The sequence below is a fragment of the Anolis carolinensis genome, chromosome 6 (assembly GCF_035594765.1).
Source record: "Anolis carolinensis isolate JA03-04 chromosome 6, rAnoCar3.1.pri, whole genome shotgun sequence".
Taxonomy (NCBI): Eukaryota; Metazoa; Chordata; class Lepidosauria; order Squamata; family Dactyloidae; genus Anolis; species Anolis carolinensis.
The window spans coordinates 108,753,888-108,777,846 of NC_085846.1; the positions used below are offsets into that span (position 1 = coordinate 108,753,888).

The 23,959-nt window shown below is 39.4% G+C and overlaps 1 long non-coding RNA gene across 2 annotated transcripts in view; it reads left to right on the forward strand.

Annotated features, from left to right (window-relative positions):
* The window catches only part of LOC134292484 (uncharacterized), a 119,862-nt gene that overhangs the window by 6,259 nt on the left and 89,644 nt on the right, over positions 1 to 23,959 (forward strand). For both annotated transcript variants that reach the window (XR_009999723.1, XR_009999722.1), the window contains exon 2: positions 3,451 to 3,621. This is a non-coding gene — a long non-coding RNA (uncharacterized LOC134292484). The remainder of the gene's footprint in view (positions 1 to 3,450; positions 3,622 to 23,959) is intronic.

Genomic DNA, 23,959 nt, shown 5'->3' on the forward strand with positions numbered 1-23,959 from the left:
TTACATGGAAGAAGTCTAAAAGGCCATTAACCTAAACTAGACTAGCTTTCAAAAAACATGGCATCAGTGAAACACATTTTTATATGTTTTTTATAGCTTGTAGTGTTAAAAGAACATTGAGAGGAGTGGGAGTGTTTGGAATGAACATTGCCTTTTCTGTGCTCATGCACTCTAGTTAACTCTATGCTCTCACCACTCATCTCTATTGGCAGTTTCCCCCCCATCCATTGTCACCAGCTGACCGTCATGTACATTCTGATTTTAATTTTAAAAATATACATGAAACCCCTATATCCATAAGAAATGCAAAATATTCACTGTTAATAACTCATTCTTGAATTGCTCCCCTTAAAAATCAAATTGGCCATTGGGAACCAGGGCATTAGACAGAGTTAAGTGATCAGGCAGGAGATGTATGGTGTGTAGGAGACAGTAGCAGTAGCTCCTGGCTGTTTTTGTGATCAGAAATCTGGCTTGAACTTAGATGATTGTAGAGCAGAAGAATTTTAAGGAACATAGGCAGCTTCCAGAGAATGCCCCAGTCATCATGGCCTGTTCTGAGGGATTCATAGAATCATTATATTGGTCTCAGCCATTGAGTCCAATTCCCTGTTCAGTGCAAGAAATCTATTGAGAACATCTCCAGGAGATAGCTATCTAGCCTCTTTTTAAAGACATCCATTTTCAAATAACTGTTACTGTCAATGCATTTCTTTTCATGTTAAATTGAAGTCTACTCTTAAAGCCTGCTATGGGGAAACATTGAACAAACCTCCCCAAACTTTTTTGTGACACTCCTTTAGACATTTAAGCATGCAGTCATGTCATCCCTTATTCTTCTCTTCACCAGGCTGAACATTCCAACTTCCTCGACTTGTCTTCATATGTTTTGATTGCCGTATCTCTTATCATCCTTGTTGCCTCTTTCTAAACCTGCTCTACTTTTCTCCATCCTTAAAGTATGGTGCTCAGAATTAAATGTGATACTCTGGATATGTTTTGACCATTGCAGAACTTGAGTTGTCTTGGAAACTGCAGTTCTGCTAATGCAGGCTGAAATGCAGGACATGAAGGTGTGCAGGCACTACTGAAAGTGAACTTTGGCCAGCTAAAAAAACTTTTAGCTAACAAGGGGGAATTCCAGTTATGTACAGGAAACATTTTTCAGTAACCCACAATTATGTTTGGTCTCGTGTAGCGCTATTTGTTTGACTGCCAAAGTGTTTTACTGTGTTGTGCCAAGTGTAATGGAGTTAGTGCGTGATCCACTCCCCCCAAAAAAGAAGGGAAAGGGGCAGGTGGAGGAGGAAAGAAATTTAGATGCTTTATGAACTCAGAGGGTGAGAGCCTCAAAACAAAGGGCTTTGAAGAACTGATTGTTGATGGTTTAAAGTAAACAGACACACCATTCAGTAATGTGATTAAAACATCAGTGTCTTTTGGGGCACTACAATGTTACCTAATAATCCTTTCTAATCAGTAATCACATCCTTAAGGTTATAGCATGTTGCAAGCTGCCCTTATAAAGAAACCCATGGAAAATGCAATACTCAACTCATGTTTCAGAATAAGACACACTGGGGTCATTCATCCATTTGTCTGTCAAACCCAGTTCCCAGCATTTCATCACACTACATGAGGAGAAAAAAAAACAAATAGCATCCAGGAAGGGCTATGCAGTTAAGGAGAGACTAGAAGAGTTTTCAAAGGCAAGAAGCAAATGCTTCTTAAAGTCTTTCAAGGGTACCCTAACTTTTCATACAAAAGTGTATATTTGCTATCAATCCCTGTAGGGGATTACAAATGGAAATAATATTAAAATAATTGGAAAAGATGCTTATTGAGTTTTGAGTATCTTGACAAAGATAAAATTGAACTGATGAGTATCCTTGAAGTTCAGGACTCATTCAGAACAAAATTCCTTAATCTCTGTGTGGAAAACAGTATTTCTGTACTGAAAATGTTGTCTGTGCAAAATTTGTATGTGCAAATTTTGTACAGAATAAAATAAATCTCACAGTAAGAAGACAGTATCTATAATTTCTCTTGCTTCCTCCAAGAATTAAATTGGGGAATAATTCCATACTTAAGAGAGAGGTAATATACTACTCTTGGTGGAAGTAAGGACAAAAGAGTAGGATACAAAGAAAGACTACTGCTAGAGGAATAGTGGGATCCAGTGGATTCCTGGGATGCAGTTATGCTCTCCCATAGCTGTTTCCTGTGCATTCCCCCAAAGTGACTCTGGAGGGTGGAAACCTCTTGGGTTGGTCTTTGGCCTCACAAAGTGTTATATTGAAAGAAAGTAGCATTTTGACCACTAGCATAACATTGGCTTTAGCTTCCAACCTGCTTGTATTGGATGGCTAGCTCTAGCTTGATGGGGCAGAAATGGTTTTCAGCCCTGATTCAAACTTTCATGGGATGGTCAGTTGCTCTAAATTTTCCATATGTGAATATTCTGTAGGATTAACATTTGTAGCCATTGTAAAGGAATCCTGAAAACAGAATATTGGATTCTAAAATACCCACAGGTGAGACAAAGATAGAGTATTACAATGCAATGCAAAGGCTATTCCTGAAGACAAAGTACGAGATAATAATAATAATAATAATAATCATCATCATCATCATCATCATCATCTTCTTTATTTTTATATCCTGCCCCAACTCCCCAAAGGGACTCGGGGAGAGAGCTATTTGGCTACAGCTGTTGGACAGTTGGATTCCACCAAACTTTTTATATGTGACAGATAATGGCTGGCATACTATTGATTAGTCCCCAATTAATTGTTGAACAATACATAGGTCAATCAATTTGTTTCAACCTATCTGCTATAGTTGGAGCTCATAATAGTGCCAGCCTATACAAAATTCTACTGCTACACAACTGGATCTGAGTAGTGCACCATAACACAGCAGCCTATGGATGGAAGGCTGCGTATTTGCCTTCATATGGTGGTGATGGCTGAGCACCATCTGAAAAAGCACGACAGCATATCTAATTCCTTGAGGTTCATATGCATTGAAGATGGCTTCTAGCAGCGACCTTTATAATGACCTTAACTATCTATGCATTAGCCATGGAATTCTACCAAGCCTTCTTAGGTTCTCTTTCTTCTTCTTTGTGTGAGCCTGTGGAAACTGTTGTAATGAAATGTTTACAAATGCTGGCATACTTCTAAGTCTCCAGATGAGGAGGAAATTTTAATCCAAGTGGGGGTTGCCATGATGTTGCAATCATTTTTCCCTTTTCTGTGTGCCGCTGGAACTCCGTCAATCAAGCCGTTCAATGCCTTCATTATTCTGTAGCTGCATGTCATGCTCCAGGGAAGCACCAACAGGCAGAGTGTTACAACATGCCTCAGAACTGCAGCAAAGGGGTAGTTCTTCTCACCAGGTTCCAGCATAGGGTTTATCTGTTCTATAGACATGTTTTTTTTCTTCCAGGAATGTTGAAGTAACATGTTACCTTTAGAAGCCCTCAACAACAACACCACCAACAAAAAGATATATGTTGGATCAAGTTCACCTTTTGAATATGCATTCACAGCTCTTTCTGAAGTTAGTGGTGTTTGGCTTGTACTACAGAACAGAATCTGCCACGAAACTTTTAAGGAGGTATGTGCTGCCTTTCAAAATATATCTTTCATTGTTGTAGATTTTTCTTGTTCTTTCTCTACCTATATAAAAAATAAGATTATGATGATCATTTATTTATTTATTTACCACCATTATCATATGAGACCCTTCATAGAATAAAGCACCAACACGGATAGACCAAAGTTGGTCACATCTATTTTAAAAAAAAGATGTAATATGGAACAGGAAGGATGATGATGATGATGATGATGATGATTAAGAAGATGATATCTATTTATACCCCACCTTATCTCTCCCGCAGGAGACTCAAAGTGTCCTAATATAAAAACATCAGCATACAATTTAAAATATGAAAATATTAAAATGGCATTAAACATCATTAGTATTCAAATAATTCAGATTAAATTCATAAAAACATATAAAACCACAGCAACCACTGACATGATCTTAAAAGCTTTTTTTAAAAGCCCGTCTGAATAAGAAGGTTTTAGCCTGCCGCCTGAAGGACAGCAGGGAGGAGGGCTATTCTGGCTTTCCTGGGCAGGGAGTTCCAGAGTCAAGGGGCAGCCATTGAGAAGGCCTGCTCTCCTTTCCCTACAAACCGAGCTTGAGATGGAGGTGGGACCAAGAGAAGGGCCTCTCCTGAAGTTCCCAGGGCCTGGGCAGATTCATATAAGTCAGCCAAATAGCATGGACCTGAACTGTCTAGGGCTTTAAAGGTCATAACCAGCACTTTGAGTTGTGCCCGGTAACAGACTGGCAGCCAGTGGAGCTGCTGCAACAGGGGGGTTGTCCGCTCCCTGCAGCCGGCCCCAGTGAGTAACCTGGCTGCAGCTCTTTGGACTAGCTGAAATTTCCGAGCACTCTTCAGAGGCAGCCCCATGTAGAGCGCGTTAAAATAATCCAGACTGGATGTAGCTAAGGCATGTACTACAGTGGCCAGATCTGGCTTGTCAAAAACGGGTGCAGTTGTCACACAAGTTTTAATTGTGCAGCAATTTCCTATGTTGCACTGTGTGATATGCTGCCATAAGGTCCACAAAAACTGTTCCTGTAATGCAACCTTTCTCATAACCTTCCTCGATATACTCATAGCAATAAAATGGTTCTATATGTGAGTCTGCAAAAGTGGAATTTGGGAGTCATGGGCTGAATCTCCCCACTCCTGCCTTATACATACAGAAATGTGGTATATCATAACACATTATATTGGACTATATTGATTAGACTTCATTGACTTAAAGGCCTTACCTCCATCCCAACACATACTGTCCTAGCTGTGGCGGGGCAGAAGAAGTAGGCCCTGTTTCATCATGCCTAGACCCAGAAGCAGATGGAAGGCTCTCCCTGCATTTCAACTGCCACTGCCTTAGTCTCAGAGGGAGAGAGGAAGCAGATGGCTCAGCTCCACCAGGCCTAGGCTCAGAAGCATCCCAGCTGTCACTGCCCTCTCCTCTGATGGAATGAAGAAAGGGCTAGCACAACTCTATCATGTCCAGATCCGGAAGCAGATATGAAATGCCCCTTCTCCATTCCAACTGCCGCTGCCTACGAGGAGAGAGATCATGCATGGTGCTCATCCTACCCACTTTATCTTTGCAACAGATTTGTGAGGTCAGTCAAGTTCTATGAGAGAGTTAAGGGTGCAACATCACCTAGTTTCATGGCTCAGTGGTATTGTAAGTCTAGATCTCTGCCAAACAGTCAAATGTCTACACCAAATTGAGTCTCAGCTTTAAAAAATGAAAATAAAACAAAGCAAAAGAAACAGACTGGCCCTGTAACAGATTGGTATCTTTTCCTACTGCAAGCACACTAAGGAGGATGTGTGTATACAGCAACCTGACCGGCTGGCATCATGATTAGGAATGCTCTCCATTGTGTTGTAGCCCCCATTTGTTATTTTAATGGTTCTAATAATAATAGAATTGGATCACCCCGTGAACCTGTACATTCAGAATTAAAAGGGCTTCTCATAATAAGTAATGGATGTAAGCACAGGCAGTAATGTCAAAAGATGTCACAATGATTATGGTTTTGACATGGGTGCAGGTTCATGTGGAAAAAAGACAGTCCTTCAGGCAGAGATATAAAGATGTTTTAAAGGTAAATGCGTTCATTTCTGTACTGAGGATTAGACAAACTGATGGAGATGCTGGTTTGATAATTGGTTCTATTTAGTACCTTAGTAGCAGTCTTCAAGACTAAGTGAAATTTCCTGGCACCTTTCAGCTGCACTCTAAAAATGAATTGATTGATTACAATTGATTAATTAATTGATCAATCAGTTGAAGATTGAAGTCTAAACCAAAGAGACTAGGATAATGTGGAGCTGAGTGCATAGAAATTACCTTTTCCAAAAAAGGGTGCCAATCTACGCTATCAGTTTATCTAAGGTGGATGTTGGGATACCATTTGTATAGTCACCAAATTTTCTCTAACAAGTTGATCTTATTGTTTTAAATGCCACAAATACAAGTTCTTGCAAAGATCTGGAGAATGAAACTAACTACCGTTACATGATCAGCAGGTTTATTATTCCAGAGCCTTGGATGACTGCCATGGGAACCTATGTCTAAAAATGAGAAAATAATTGCTATTAACTGATAGCAAAAACATCTGCATCTTCATCATAGTTTTGCCAATTAAAAACAAAATGAGAACTATTGAAATTAGCAAAGATGACAGCTGAAATTTATGGATCAAATCTGCCACCCATGACATGGCACTTTTTTGGTGTGGTGGGCTATAAGCCTCATCACACCCACCCACCATGTTCATAGCAGACTGGGGACAATGGGAATTGTTATTCAACCTGAAAGGGTGTCAGGTTGAGAAATCAAAACTCTTAACTTTGGTGGTTGAAATCTGCCTTCTGGGCTTCTGAAGATACTAGAACCAATTATTATTTCTAATAATATGTGGTCATCATCATCGGCGATCACTCGTATCTGAGTATGATTGTTTTCCAAGTGTACAATCTTGGCGGTGGGTCCATAGATGATTATGGAGACCTATTCTTGACCTACATGTTTTTCCGCAGCGAGGACATTGATTTCTAGGTGGAAGGTGTTGACTCGATGCACCTTCCTCTTGACACATTTCTCTCTTTTGCCCTTCATTCATGCCTCTTCAAATTCCACAGCACTGTTGGTAACAGCTGACCTCCAGTTAGAAACACTCAAACTTCAGGGGTTCCCAGTTCTCTGTGTCTATGCCAGAGTTTTTAAGGTTGGCTTTGAGCCCATCTTTAAATCTCTTCCTGCCCATTCAATTTTCCATTCCTTTTAAAAAATTATTGATTAGATGTAAGTAATTTGTAGCATTGTCACAATTGCACGTACACAACAATATATTATTATTTTCTACTTCATATAACAAAGTCTGTTGATTGTTTTATCTTTTACAGTTCTATACATCTGTTACTTATACCTATCTATTTCCCTCCTCCCTCTTCCTCCTTGACTCATTGATTTATAATATCTGTTCGACTATGAAGGTTTTTTTTTGGTTCAGTTCCTTATATTTTTCTTTCCCTTTTTCTCTGGCTATAAGCTTTTTCCAGTTCAACTCCCAGTTCTCATTTGGATGACCATTCATATATTTTGTTCTCCTTTCAGTTATTTAGTCTTGGAACATATACGCTGATATATATTTTAGCCATTTTTTAAATTCCCATTTCTCTTCATCTTTCCATCCTAAGGCAACTATTGCTTGGGTACCTGCTATCATATATTTTGCAGTTTCAGTCTGGTCTTTATTCCTCCCCTTAGCTTCAATTTGTTAGATAAAGAATTATTATTTTTTGTTTAATTCAATTTTTCTCCCTAATAATTCTTCCATCTCATCCTTAATCTTTTTGTAAAATTTTTGTAGCTTTTCACAATCCTACCACATATGAATAACTCTCCCCCATTCCCATGCATATATGCCAACAAAGTTTTGAAGGTTTTTTTTGTAATGTGGGCTAGTTGGTGTAGGGTTTGATACCATTTTGTCAATATTTTACATTGAGTTTCCTTAATCCTTAAGTGTTTAATTTTCTTAATTGCTCTTATTCAATTCTCAGTTTCCTTCTCCTTACAATTTAATTTGTCTTTCCATACCTCAATCACCGTTTTCCATTCTTGAATTGGGAATATAGTAACTGCTTTGGAAGACATGATCGGGCATTTGGACAATGTGGCCACTCTAGCAGAGTTGATGGCGGAGGATCATTGCTTCTATGCTGGTGGTCTTTTCTTCCAGCACACTGACATTTGTCCGCCTGTCTTCCCAAGAGCTTTGTAGGATTTTTCAGAGGCAATTCTGATGAAATCGTTCCAGAAGTTGAGTGTAGACGGTCCACATTTCGCAAGCATATAACAGGGCTGGGAGGACAATAGTTTTATAGACAAGCATCTTGGTATCGCTATCAATGTCACAATCCTCAAACACTCTTTGCTTCATTCAGAAAAATGCTGCACTTGCAAAGCCTAGTCTTGATGTTTCTTAGTTTGGTATCCAGTGGTTTCTTCGCAGTTTGTGATGATGGAAGTCTTCAGTTTATTCCAATGTTCCTCAACATTTTCTGGGTGTTCTATGGATAGGTGATCCTTGAGTGTTGTTTGGAGAAGGGCTTGTTTGGAGGGCTCTTGAAGGACTTGGGTGTTCATTTTACGCCTTATCTTTCTTCCTTGTAGTCTGCGTTTGGGGGCGATCTTGATGGCCATAATTGATTGGATTAGTTTGTGGTCTTTCCAGCAGTCTTCGGCATCTGCCATGGCTCTTGTGAAGAGCACATTGTGGCAGTCCCTGGCACGTATAATTACATAGTCTAAGAGGTGCCAATGCTTTGACCGAGGATGCTTCCATGATATCTTAAGCTTGTTTTTCTGGTGGAAGAGTGTGTTTGTGATGACAAGGTTGTGTTCCATACATTTGATGAGAAGCAGGATGCCATTTGGTTTGTTATTTTCAACCCCATCTTTTCCTATGGTCCCTGGCCACAGGTGGAAGTCTTGTCCAAATCTCGTGTTAATAACCCAGAAGGATGATTTTGTCCTCCTTAGGTATCTTTGACAGGATGGTGTCCAGCCGACAGTAAAAATTTTCCTTGATGTCTTCATTAGTATCTAGTATTGGTGCATAGGCACTTACGATGGTTGCTTGTTGGATTTTGGCAAGGTTAATTTGGAGGCTTTAGAGTTGTTCATTATTACCGATGGGTGCTTTGGGCAGGTGCTTCGGACAGGTGCTTCACCAGGTTGTTTCTGATAGCAAAGCCGACTCAGTGTATTCGTTATTTTTTTTCCAGGCAGGTGTAGCCTCCTTTTTCTTCCTTCAGCGGTCCCTCTCCTGCTATAAAGTGCTGCTATGTTGGTGTTGTCCAACAATGTCCAAACGTTTCATGTTCTAAAGTTCATTTTTCATTTTTGGCCACAAGATGGTGACCCCTCTGGACGCAGCAGTCCAGTCAGGGATGAGAGAGGGAGACATGTTTAGGGCACCTTTTCTAGCCCCCTCCCTGTGTGGAGTGAATAAAAAGAGCTGCTCAGTTGTGGATACAGCTGCTGAACTATTCAAATTCCTCGGACCTTGAGGTAGAGCGACTGAATCCATGTCCACTACCCATGTGCCAGTCTGTGACTTAGTGGCTTCCAGATTTCACAGTCCTGTCCCCGTTGCCACTCCCTGATTGCCATGGGACTTTTGTTAGTTTAGTTTTATTTTTCATGTAAGATGCCTGTGTGTGAGTTTTTTTCTGTGTGTGGAGGTCAGTTCACAGCTGATTAACACACAGTCTTCACAGAATGAGGATCCCGTCCAGTGGCATGGTTAATACGATGATGGTGGCTTCTCATCTGTTGCAGCCTTCTTCTGCTTTCACAGCCATTGCAACATGTGCCATGTTGTCATTCGCCTGCTCCGCCGTTGAGGCCTTCAGATTGTTCTTGGTCTGGATCCTCCCCTGCGGCCCCTCCTGGGAGTACATGACTCCGATGATTATGCTTGCAGGTTCATTGGAACACACAAGCCCCCTCACTACGACAAGGTGATAATCCATTGAGGAAGATGTGGAATATGTGGAATATTTCTTTGAAAGAGAGCATATGAGGTTTTCATGCAAAGAGTACATAAGAAATACATCTCCTATGGTACTGTGTGCTTTGTAGTTATAAGACAGGCCACCGAAACCTTTATAAATAAGCCATGACATGAGACAATAAACAAGTAATTGTTTTTTTTTAAAGAAATGATAAATTAAATTTATCAGTATGCCTGTCCAATTTGTTTTCTTTCTTTGATGGCTTGAGTCGGCTATATTTGATGCTGAAGATGAAAACTGTTTAGTGTGATCCTTTTTAGATAGTAATTCAATATGCACTTGGGAATAAGATAGTAATCCAATATCTCTTTGCTTGGGAACTCATTGGAGTTCACTTCTGTGAAGAAAGTCACATGACTGGGCATGAAACTGCCCTACTCCCTCTTTAAACATAGTTTCTAGATTTCAGAAATGTATTCTTTTGGACCACAACTCCCAGAATCTCCCAGCTATCATGGCCAATGCTAGACACCTATCGTATGCCTATTCCCTCCAATCTGACAAGTTCTTGGACCTGTGCTTTTACTATACACATAATAACATTGACTTCAACCTCCTCATTGTACATTAAAGTGGTATAGGGATGAACCCCCATTTATGGCAAATGGAAGATGTTAAAGAAATGAGGCAAATATCCATTCTTTCGGGTGCAGTTATCATAAAGGAGGAGCCAGCTGGAAGAAAATAAGTTTTAATTTATTGTTATTGATCTTACAGGAAGCAAAGCAGAAAAAATGCCACTTGATTTCTATCATCCAATATGACCTGATAAAAGATACAAAAAAGAGAAAAATGTAATGTGTGCAAGGTTGGGTTTAAGAGAAGCCTCCATTGTCTGTTAGCCTAATGCTTAGATTACATGTAAGCAAATCAATTTTGGCAGAAGAGTGCTTCTTATTCATTTATTTGGTATTTCTGTATTTTGATTGTATTTATTGTTTTTCATGGTGTCTCAGGAAGGCATTCTGATTGGGACCATGTGTGTTTTTCTGGCAGTGAGTTTGCCCAGGATCACATTGGGACGTGTAAGGATAGAATGTAATGATCTTGCCCTGCTGGGCAAGTAGAACGGATATGAACAAAGTGGCTGCCCATACAGATTCCATCAAAGGATTTGGGGTGTTGCAGCTATGAGGTGTGGAAAATCTCTGATTTTTCATTGCTCCTCCTTCCAAACCTCTGGATTTCTTGGAAATGACTGCTAAATCCATTTTCAAGCTATATAGCAAATATTTATTTTAATCTCAACCTATGAAAATCTAGGTTTCATCCAGACTAGGGAGTATTTAGCTTGGACATGTAGATTTCAATATGGCTGCTTTAAATAAGAGTGAGTTTCGATCTAACCCATTATAAGTCTAACATTATGTTTTGGAGGTTTAAAGAGTGTTTTTTTTGGAGGTGGGACAAGTTGGGTTCCTGATAGGAATGAGATATGAATCTTGATTAAATTCCAGATATATTTTCTTTCTGTTCTTCCTTTGGACTGTGGGATTTTACAGCATGGATGGGGAAGTTCTATATAAGTATTGCAGAAACACTTAAAAATATTGTGTACTCTGGCTGCATCAGGGTTGTATATGCGAAATTACATATTGGCTGTGCTATGCCATCTTTGTTTTGAATGACAAGATTGACAGTGACAATGCACAACTGAACATGCAGCTGACACGCATTCACACTGACATGTGGATGCATGCGCACTGTAGAACTCAATGGTGCCACGTGTAGAACTCCAACTCCACAAACTTCAATACACACAGTATTCAAATGTTCAGCAACAGGCAAAATGTCTAACTACCTTCACAGCAGAACGTACACATGCGTAAGACAACAACAGCATTCTGGCTTTTCTGCATGTTTGTTGAGTTATAAATTTTCCCCATTTGCATCTGTGCGTTTTTTCATTTGTTTTTAATTCAAAAAATACATGCACATTTTACCTAATATTTGAATACAGGTGTGGGAATTGTGCAGCTCTCTAAATGTTGTTGGACTGCATGTCCCAGCAACCCTAACCAACATAGCTTCTCTAAAATGTCACCAAGGAAACAAGTTCATTTTCATGCAAGGTTCTTTCCAACTCTTCTTCCTGTTGGACTCTGGAATATGCCAAGGCAACAGAGAATTGTAATTAAATAACGTTTAACAATGCCAGAATTCAGGTTCTAGCAATGTTCAAGGAGTTCGTGTTTTTCAGAAAGACAGCAGTAAAGTTGATGATTCTTCTTACATTTCTACATGCAAGGACAATTGGAGATCCAGAAATTCAGAGGCTTGGAGATAGCTATGTTGGCTGGAGGATTCTGGGAATTGTAGTCCCAAACAGTATATTTCCCCCCAAGCTGTGCCTCAGAGAAACAACATGTAACATTTTCATGGCCTCTTCCCTTCCCTTCTTCTGCCCCTCTTTGCAATTGACCTGTTGTTTCTCCTGCAACAGTTCTTGGCAATTGAGCATGATTTGGTGAAAGAATGACAGCAGACACCACAGCCATCCTCAGCAAGCATCCACCTGCTCTGTTGGTGTCTTTTAAAAGTGAGTTCAGTTTACCTCTCCTCTTCTAAGTTTTCCTTTGTTTAATTGCAGGTGATGATTCAAAAGGAGCCTTCACCTGTTTTAGGGAGCTTTAATCTTTGCTCAGACAAAAGCAGGTTTGGGCTTGGTTGCTTGATCTGCTGTATCGTCAGACCCTTTGGTATTAAAAGGGGTTGGGATGACCCTCAGGCTTTTGAGGCTTTAGGGCTAAATTGATGTGCATGTATAAAATCTACGCTTTGTTGTTTGGCAGAGACTTCTAGCATTGGTTATTGCCTCCCCCTTTTCTCTCTTTCCAATTGGGAAAGGATGAGGACTCTAGTATAGGTTACATTCTCATGCAGTTTTGTTGTTAAACAAAAGGCACCACATTGATTTATTTAGAATTTGTGATTTGCTGCACTGCTTTAGGTCTAGTTGTCTGCTCTGGCTCCCCCTATATTAGACGTATCTCTTGTCTGGATCAATACCATTTAGTCTGGATGAATGCAGGGGAGGGGCTAGAGCTTAGTGGTAGAACACATGCTTTGCATGCAGAAGGGCCTGGTGTTCTTCTTCCCTTCAAAGGATCTCAAGTTATGAGGTTTGGAAAGACCTCTGTCCAAGTCTGCAGAGAAATGTGGTCAGCCACAATGGGCTATATCAGACCTAGAGCCTGGAAATACTACCCTTTTGGATTTTGATTCCCAGAACATATCAAGCAGCATGGCTCATGATTCTAGGAAGAGGACATTATTTTTAATGATGGCATCCTGGGGCATACATACAGTACAAAATTATAGCACTTTGATACTACTTTTTGCCATAGCTTCATTTTGTGGGATCTTAGAATTTGTAATTTTGCTAGATGCTTAAATAGTCTGCCAAATACTGTAGCTCAGAATGAAATAGAGATCATGGGATCATCGAGTTGGTAGAGACCACAAGGGCCATCTAATCCATCTGCTTGCCATACAGGAAAATACATCAAAGCGTTCCCAACAAATGGCCACACAATTTCTGCTTAAAATCATTCAGAGAAGGAGACTCCACCGTGCTTCAAAGCAGCTTATTCCACTGTCCAAAAGTTCTTTCTCTCAGAAGTTCAAATGATATCTCTAATGGCATCCTCAAATTGCTCGGAGAGGGGAAGAAGAAAAAAGATGAAATCCCTTGTTCCTGAATTCCCCCTTCTCAATTTTAAATTCACACATCCCACAGCTATCTAGCAACAGTAGCTGTGGGTGTCAATGGGGAACTCCTTTCCCCTGTTACGTTGTAATTTGAGCACCATCATAACAACCTGCTTGTTCCTGGGCTGAGACCTTGCTAGATCAAAATTGACTGGAGCTTTAACCTGGTGTGAGCTACAATTTCTCCTGCATTCAACATTTTTCTGCAAGATGTGGGAGTTGCTGAGCTGTACTATATTTCAGAAGGCTTATATACCATAAAGGTATTTGATCCCATGTGATTTTGCATTAAAACTGAACCAATGTTCTATATTTAATTTATATTTACTCTTCCATCTTGGTTATGGTTTCGACTGAGGCACAAAACAGAAGAATTCAAGTCTTAGAAGTTAAAAGCAAGGATACTTTGGGTAATATTCAGATCTTTTGTTTATGCAAAAGAGAGTAATCAAAGGCTGACAAAATGGTACATTTCTTCTCTCATCTGGTAAAGAGCATGTGAAGAGTAACATGATTTTAATCTGTAATTGCAAAGATGAGAACTCTCCAGATTAATCAAGCATAAAAGACAAGAATTAGCATGAGGTTTCAAGGACTTCATGAATATGGTCCTCAAGAAGGAACCACTCTCTTAACATAGTTTAATCATCTCAATTGTATGATAAGGATGCTTAAATCAGGTTCAGGGTAGAAAAATGTGTTATAGACTTCCTGCCTCCAAATCTTTTCACATTTGACTTTTCATGCATAGCTGTGTCACATTTTTCCAGCATAGCTTCTCTCCGTTGAGGGTAAACAACATGGAAATTTTATTTGGTCCTTTCTAGCAGAATTAGTTATTATATATGTTGATTATTATTTTTCAGAGACTCCTTTCTGGTTTCCTTGTGTCAACTGAAAAAGCAGCAATATTCACTTCGAAGGTTATATAACAAGCATGGGCAAACTTTGGTCCTCCAGGTGTTTTGGACTTCAACTCCCACAATTCCTAACAGCCGGTAGTGAGTTGAAGTCCAAAACACCCAGAGGACCAAAGTTTGCCCATGCCTGTTATATAATCACTGGAAACATTGTTAATTATATGCATAATGAATACTATTTATTTTATTATTTTTACTTTGTGGGGAGGAAAAAAGCAATGACTTGGAGGGCCTTTTGAGATGATTGAACCTTCCAGAAGTTTCAGTCATTTTCTCCTATTTCCCCAACTTGCCATAACTAAAAAGCAACGGGCAAAGCAAATGATAATTAAGTTACTTTGGGAAACTCCAATAATTCCTTTTAAAAAGTAACTTTCTGAGCTCTGCTATAGTTCAGAGTAACAAAGCGACATCATATTGTGATTTTTAAGATCATACATCATAGCAGCTGAGTATTTTCTCCTTTACAATTCTTGTCTATGTCAAACCCTTCATTGGGTATAACCCACCAAAAATCTGTATTGCATGTTCAATTGTTTTACACCAGATGGTGCTGTATTGCTTGCAGTTATACCATGCAATGTGCCTATGCCGTAAATGCATCCTCTAGTATGAGTATTGCTCTTTTATTCTTCATAGAAGCTTTGGGCTGTACAAAAATAGATTTAGGCAAAAGAACCAGACTCTTCCAGGAGCCTTAATCTCCCCCTCTCTCTGCTCCTCTAACAGATGTTTCATTCAGCACATCTCAGCTTACCCAAATAATGGCTGATTTTCCATAGAGAACAAGATGCTCTTCCCCTCTCTAATTGTGAATTTGATCAATGTGTCTAAAGAAGCTGTAGTTCTACTTGCTTCTGTGATTCAGTCCAAAAGGAAATTTGTTATAAATATGTGAAAATCCTAGTTCTGCTGTCTGTGAGAATGAACATCCCACTGGCTGTGCAAATAGTAGTTGTGGGAATAGCAGATGTGTGTATTGTGTGTTTGTGTATACAAGCTACATCTGTATAGTTTATGTATATGTAGGCTGTAAACCAGAAGGAAGAAAAAGTGTTAGGGCTTTTCTATTGCCTCCTCTGGGGCGCACTGCCTTTGACGCCAAATGGAAACCATTCCACCAAGTAACTGGAACTTCTTTATTCCCTACACCAGATACCTGATGTCTTAACATGTAATTGCAAGCCTGGAGGCAGGGACTTCAGTGCTACTTATTCCTTCAGATTATTCTGGGAGACTTGGAGTAGGGCACCGATTTTTGAAATATGGCAAAAATAACTTTCAAGGCCACTCTGTGGCTAAGCTTGACATTCAGATGTCATGATCACAGCCAGGGCCATCTCTGCCATTCGAGAGGGCAAAGTCATGTTGTGGGGTAGAATGTGTTGTTACTGTGTGCCTTCAAGTCATTCCTGACCTATGGCAACTCTCAAGTGAATTTGTCACAGCGTTTTCTTGGCAAGATTTGTTCAGAACAGGTTTGCCATGCTACTACTGTGGTACATGTTATTTTGTTTATGATGAGATTTTTAAGGGGGTAAAAGCTTTTAAAGATTTGGATTACATCATCATGAGCCCCAGTGGTGAAGTGTGTTAAAGCACTGAGCTGCTGAATTTGCAGACCGAAAGGTTGCAGGTTCAAATCTGGGGAGCGGAGTGAGCGGCCGCTGTTAGCTCCAGCTTCTGCCAACCTAGCAGTTGGAAAACATGCCAATGTGAGTAGATCAATAGGTACCGCTCCGGCGGGAAGGTAACAACGCTCCATGTAGTCATGCCGGCCACATGACCTTGGAGGTGTCTACGGACAACACCAGCTCTTCGGCTTAGAAATGGAGATGAGCACCACATGACTGGACTTAACATCAGGGGAAACCTTTACCTTTACCTTATCATCACCATGATGCACATGGCAGCATATATTTTCATAGAAAAATGGGACATATTCCATGGCACTAAAAAGTGGTCTTTATTTGCTAAAATGCCTGATGTGTTTCATCCTGTGAATGTTCTCAAGGCATTGTTAAGGGGTTCACTGTTATCTGTGGCTCCCTGTTCCCATGGTAAGTTGAGGAACATAGTGGCCCTATTATACTCTGAATTGCTTCAAAATGTTCCTATTTAACAGGGCTGACCTTGCCATTGGACAAAGTGGGGTAGTTATTTTGGGTGACTCATGCTTGATATTGTAGAGGGGCACTAACATTTCCTCCTGGTTAGAGGGCAGAGTTGTGTATTTGATGCAATTTGTCCTGATTGTCGTAAGGTAGCCTTGTTTCTCTGGTTAAGCAGAAGATTCTATCTCACTACCCAATAAAATAAAAAAGACCGAATAATTGGAGTCGAAACTGGGATCTTTTCCTTAGTCTCAGGGAGCAAAATGTTTCGGGCTATCTTCATACAAATTATTGTGGTGCTATTGGCATCAAATGGTATGGGCGCTCTTTATTATTACATGCATGCAAGCCCATCATTGATGCTGTGGACATCCAATAATGAACATGCATTTCTAAACCAGCCTTCTGTAAGTAACATTTTACATCCTTCAGAGTAAAGTGCTACATATATTATTTAAGTAGTCTGTTTTAAAAACCTACCTTTTATTTCGAAGGCTGTGAGCTGGATGCAATACAATAATGCCTTGTTTATAGAATTTTTGAATGGTGAGTTGACACATAGGTAAATATAGTTGATGCATCGTCTCACCTTTAGTTGGGATTAAAGGTCAGATATAGGCCATTGTTTTTGTATTTCTAAATAAGATTTTTCAATGAAATTCAAATTCCTCTGTTGCAAATACCTCGCTTTACTCTGTTTTATCTGCAAGGTTGAACATGGATGCATCTTGGCTTGAATCATATTGCTTAGTTCCAGTTAGAGTAGACCCATTCAAACAATTGCTGAATGATGAGTCAATATGCAGAAAAATTTAACTGATTTTACAGATCTATTCTAGTGATAACTAACCAGTAAGACTGAATCCATAGACTAGTGCTTATTTAATGGAGATACAACAAAACTATTAGCTCCACGTCTCCTTCATTTCACACAGGGCTGCTCCAGATGAAGCAAAAGTCTCAGGAAATGCCCCCTTCCCAGCACAAACCAATTTTATTTCTGATATCCAGATGATGTTTTGCTTGTCTCTATATATTTCTAGTGAATTCCCAGTGTGACCGAAAACTTCATCTTTGGAACATATTGCATTATTTGATGTGAATTGTGGCTTGTTCAAGTAAATAAATAAATAGGTTGTTGTGCATTTTTTGGGCTGTATGGCCATGTTCCAGAAGCATTCTCTCCTGATGTTTTGCCCACATCTATGGCAGGCATCCTCAGAGGTTGTGAGGTAATAAATAAATAAATACATAATCTCTGTAGATCAAGTCACAGATTTTACTACAAAGACAATAATGTTTGATATTATTCCTGGGTTCCCCAGTTGTTCATGTACTGGTTTTTGATGCATCTGATCTTTGGATGAATCTTTTTCTAAAGTTGGAAACTATTGCAAAATAATGTAAGAAATAGACCACAAGGACTGATAGGTCTTCAAAACTTATTGGGATGATAGAGGATAGTTACAGCTATATTATGTCTATTTTTAGAGGTAGATCCATGGGCAAACTTTGGCAGTCATGGGCAAACCTTGTTCCTCCAGGTGGTTTGGACTTCAACACCCACAATTCCTAAAAGCCCACCGGCTGTGGGAGTTGAAGTCCAAAACACCTAGATGACCAACATTTGCCCATGGCTGATGTAGAGTGCCAGTCACTGAGGAAGCGCCTTCTATGAAGGCAATAATCCAACATATAAAATGGCTGAATATATATATCTCCATTTTCATTGTCATGTTCAACTGGATGGCTGAATATTACAATTTATCTGGAAATGTGTTTTCTCACTTGGGGCGTCTAGTAGTTAACACCCATCTGGTTGTCCATGACTAGAATGGGCTTGTTATTATTATGTTTGTTTATACCCTGCTTTATCACTCCCGAGAGAGACTTAAAGTGGTTGGACTCACATAGATAAAGATATTTCCATTTCCAAACGTTAGGCATTTGTGAGACTGGTATCATTTTCTCTCTTAAAATATGCAATGTTATTTCAAAAAGACCAGCCCTCTCCTTCACACAAGCCCTTGACTCTCTTAGAGAAACTAATTACTTAAGAAGTTACAATCCCCTTAAGGTAATTCAAGTTAGGATATCAGCAAGTTAACTGAATTCTTGGAGCGAGGGGGAAGGAAGGTGCAAGGCCATTACTCACCCTTCTACCAGCTGTCAAAGGTTGTTTGTAAGTGAGGTCATAAGATGTTGACTATATGGTTGAATGGCTTATTTGAAGTAAAGATGTGTGATCTCTGAATGAAGATATTAATGATGTGACAAAAAAGTCTTAGTTGGGACTATAATGGTAGTCATGTACTAACAAGTTAAATGCCTAAAGCAGCTGAAAGGAATAAGGCGTTTTGCTTGCGGGTGTTTGTTTAAACACATACACAACAAGAAGTGAAATTCATCCCTTTATCAAGTCAGCTGCTTCTTTAAAAGATTTATCTTATTGAGTCAGATTTTGTAATACTACTACTCAGTCATTGACCTAGTGGTAATAGCATAAATGCAGCTATACTCCTAAATACATTTTGGAGTAAACCTTTACTTTAAATAAACCAGTGTGACTTTCCTTTAAGTAAACTTCTGCACATTAGTACTTATTCAAACTGTTAATTGAAAATCATTCTTCATAATGTTTTCATTATTTTTGCTTATAAACACACCTACCAACAAATCCATTCCAAATAATTCATAAAAACATCCTATATATAATGGCATGAAATAATGGCTTTTAAAGGTTACAAAATGAAGGCAAATTTTAATAGGAACTGATAATAGACAGCTATTGCCCCAGTAAAGTTCAGAGAGGTCTTGGAGACCAGAGAACAAAAAGAAAGACAGGCTCTCAGTTGAATGCCCAAATGGATATCACATATCTTACAGTCTTCATTAGTAATTACAGTTGCCAAGTTTAGTGACATTATTCCTAAGGAGGTAAAGATACAGAGAATGGCAACTATCATTTAACATGGCACATAATTTGGTACCAAGTTTCTGCTCTTCTGGACTGGCTTTTTTATTGGCTTGAATCCCATTGGTTAGTCCCAATTAGAGTAGATCTACTGAATCAAATGCTAGATGATGAACCAACCCATAGCAAATTCTGCTGATTCAGTGGGCATTGATACTAAAACTAGGATTCAGACTATAGTCTTGTCCTCTTGTAGGAGAAAACCTGTGTCCCAGATGTTCTTAAGGGTTTTCCTAGTGACACATTTCCAATGCCCAATTCTTTTCCTTAATTCCACTACTCTGCAAGTTTCTTCTCAGTTTCCATCTTCCCAAAGATCTAATCTCAGCTGTTCATTGGGCAGGGGAAAGTAATTTTACTGAGGAAGTGCAAGAAAGATATATTTTTCCTTCTACCATGATATTCCCCATACAAACAGTTGCTTAATAATAATAATAATAATAATAATAATAATAATAATAATAATAATAGGGTGCTGTGCCAAAAGATCTCAGCCGGCATTTGGAAACAACAGACATTGACAAAATTACGATCTGCCAACTGCCAAAGGCCACCCTATTGGGATCTGCACGCATCATCCGAAAATACATCACACAGTCCTAGACACTTGGGAAGTGTTCAACTTGTGATTTTGTGATACGAAATCCAGCATATCTATCTTGTTTGCTGTGTCATAATAAAATAATAAATAACAACAATAATAACAATAAAACAAAAGGGACTCGGGGTGGTTTATAAAGCATTCGTAATGTAACAATACATACGGTGCAATAAATACAGATACATAAATATCAAAGGGAAACATAATTCACACCATCAGTACATAACAATACCACAGTAAAATCAATCAACCCTAAAACACACATGAATACAATGTTATGGCAAGTACAGGTATAAAATGACTAACAACCAACCAGTCATATAAACTGCTTTCAGTGAGAAAACCAATGGGTCTACAATTTGAACTTTTTGAGCTCTATATCTATTGGAAAGCTTGGTTAAAGAGCCAAGTTTTTAGGTTGAACCGAAAACTTTGGAGGTTGGGGGCCAGCCTAATTTCCCATGGGATGGTGTTCCAGAGCCAGGGGAAAACCACCAAGAAGGCCCTCTTCCTTGTCCCCAGCAACCATATTTGTGAAGGTGGTGAGACCAAGAGGAGGGCCTCCTCGGTGGACCTCAGAATCAACGCCGGTTCGTAAAAAGAGATTCGGTCACGAAGATAGGGTGGATTTGAACCATTTAGGGCTTTGTAGGTAATAACCTGCACTTTGAATTGGGCCGGAAACTTGCTTAGTGGGCTGCAGAAGAGCACGGTTGTAAGGGGAGGATGGTGCACAAGGGAGATAATACTTCTGTCACAATTTAAATATGATTCACCCCTACAGTACGTATTAGTATATTTTAGTATTGTCTGCAGGCACTGGGTGTATCTCAGCCTTGCAGTGAGATTCTGAAGATTTATTATTGCTGGTAAGCTGGGAAAGGCTATTTCTAGATCAGCATAAAATGATGCAAGAAAACCGAACATCGGGTTGTTGTATGTCTTTCAGGCTATGTGGCCATGTTCCAGAAGTATTCTCTCCTGACGTTTCGCCCACAAAAGACATACAACAACCCTGTGATCCCGGCTATGAAAGCCTTCAACAACACAAACCGAACATCCACTGGAGCAAGAGTCATTGTTTCCAAGACCCTGAACTATCCTCTAGGCCTGGAAAGTCCCTTGCCAAAGATCTCAGATTTTCTAGCTCAGGTAAGGCAGCACAACATTCACTGCTGGTGTTCCAGTCTTCCAAGACCCTGCTGAGTTGCATCTCCCCTTCAGATACAGTGAAACAATTGAAGAGGCTGGTTGCCTTGTTTGTCACGCTCTGTTTCAGACTGTTAACATTCTAGAAACAACAGACTTTATTTGAAGACAGCCACTATCTGATCTTCGACCAATTAGACGGAAAGCCAAAAGCATTTTAAGTAGATGGAGGGTGATGGGAAATTTGGGGCATCTGTGACATCTGATAGGGTGGGGATATTGCCCAGTGATGACAGGTGAGATTTAAGGGAAAATTCTACAGAGTATAAAGAATGTTCTTCTCCACAAAAACATCCAGCTGTGTGTTTCAAGTGGATCTCTTTTGCCTTGTTCCCCTCCCTTTGAAAAGTAGGCAAGCTTTCAATTATATTGCCTCCAAGAGTCAGTCCAACTCTCAAAGCCAAGGAAAGCTTATTGTGGTAATCAGCTATTTATTTACTGAATAAATTACTTGAAAGGTAAGATAAATGTAAATGCCAGGTGTTGGCTTTTGCTTCTTCCAACTTGGCCGCCTTCATTAGAAGCTAATCTCAATGTCACGCCGCCTTTGGATGAAAATTTCCTCTAGGCATTAAAAGATGAATTCAAGATCTTTCTTTAAAGAAGTGTTTGGAGATTAGTAAGGTTACGCAGAGAACATCTCCTTCTCCTTCATGGCTGTCAGCACATTGTTTTAGTCCGCTCAGATTTCTTCCCACTCATATTCGTGTTTCTGTGACTCCTCCCGAATGTGTTGAGTAATTGCCTCTTTCTTCATGCCACCCCCCGTGTCTAGAAGTCCATATTTCTGTCGATTTGATCCAACAGAAACTTAATCTGGGTTCGTTCACACATTTATGTTTATCACCTGGAGATAAATGTTCTTGTGAATGTGTTATTACAGAAGGCCAGGTATTCTAAGGACTTACTAGCTTAGTTCCATATTTGACCTTTCCTTATCACATGACATCTCGTTCTGTTTCGATCGTTATTAGATCACATATTTTTCTTGATGGGAAAAATGTTAATGGCTTCAGTATTGCTACCGATCAACTTATCTTTTGGTGCAATTATTTCATTCTGCTGTAGTTCTGATATCCCAGCAGTCATGTTGTATGAATGGGCATGGTTCTCTGCTCCTCCTTCCTAGCCTCAAGCAAGGAGAAGTTATTTCACTTCTGGTGCATAGAAATCCTATTACTTTTATTGCATTTTCTGTTTCTATTTCATTTTGAAAAAGATCTTTTACTGTAATTGTGCTCTTACGGTGGGCTGCAATTATGCAATTATGGCAATGTCTATAGGTCTATGTGAAATTTCATTCTCAAATTTGATGCAAGTGGTGACACTAAATAAGCATTCAGTGCTGCTACAGAGAGAAGGAAGTTTAATAATCTTGGCATTTAAAAGTAAACATTTGAAGGAATTTCAAGTGGATAGGTTGTTTTGCAAGCTTGCCGAGAAATCACAGTTATCAAAATCAAAAGTTGATATCATTGCAAAATAAGTATTTACTTCCTTGTATTTTTATTTGATTTACACAAATATTTTGCATTTTAAATTGATGATTAGAATGTGGGAGAAAATATATACTGACACATTTCCCCCAAACGCTTACTGGTACGACAGCCAAGAAATAGAGGTTATTTTTCCCCAGAATCCTCCAGTTGCTGATAGATTGGGGCAGCTGTCGTCCCCTGAAAGTTTCTATAGTTCTCTCTTTGATACACACCTCATGTTATGTTGAGTGTTGTTTCAGACCGTCTTGGTTTTTGCTCACTTCCCTCAAAAAGTAAACACAGAGCTTAGCTTCTGGCAAACTTGGGTGAAATGTCAATTAAATTCAGATTAACAAGAGGGATCATTCGGTGATTTGACTAATCAGTCTGAGCAACATGTAGCCTGGGAAACATACTGCAATGTTGGATTAAAACCTAGACTTGCAGATCTGAACGGAGGGGTTAGATCAGTGAGGTTGACTAGGAAATGGCCACTGGCCAAAAAGGTATATTGCTGCAGTTCCAGCTAATAGGTTGTGTGGCTCATTGTCGAGAGTGAAAACCGATCCAGAATTCTGACAAATACATATGCAGAATCTGAAGTGCTGGTTATGACCTATCTAGCCATTTGAAGGAGGTCCTTCTTTTGGTCCCATTTCATTCCAGGCATGTCTTGTGGTAGCAAAGGACAGATATTCCAATACAGTTCAGATCAATCTAATATCTATAGGCAATACCACATAGTGGCTCCATTCTGAGAGCCAGTATGGTGTAGTGGTGTGAATCCATAACTGATCTTTAGAGAGCTAATATAGTGCTATGGTAGTTTGGGCATTGGGCTATGACATTATTATGACATAATAGTCTGTGCATTGGACTGGGGCTTTGGAGCCCATGGTTAACATCCCTGTTCAGACATGGAAATCCACTGGCTGACCTTGGGCAAGTCACTCTTAGCTTTAGAGAAATACTATGGCACCCTTTGAATAAACCTTACCAAGAAAAACTTGTGATAGGGTAGCAATAAGTCAGAGTTCAAAGCATATGACAAAAACCAAGTTCCATTCCACTATCATTATAATGATCATCATAGAAACTTCATTTTAACACATGTTTATAGAATATATACAAAATAAATCACTCATTACCTCATCCTACTTTTGGCCATGGGAAAGTACCTGGAGATGATTTTTTTTAAAAGCTACTGATTGTATTAGAATACAGGGTCATTAATTGAATTGCAAATAACAAGAGGTTTCAC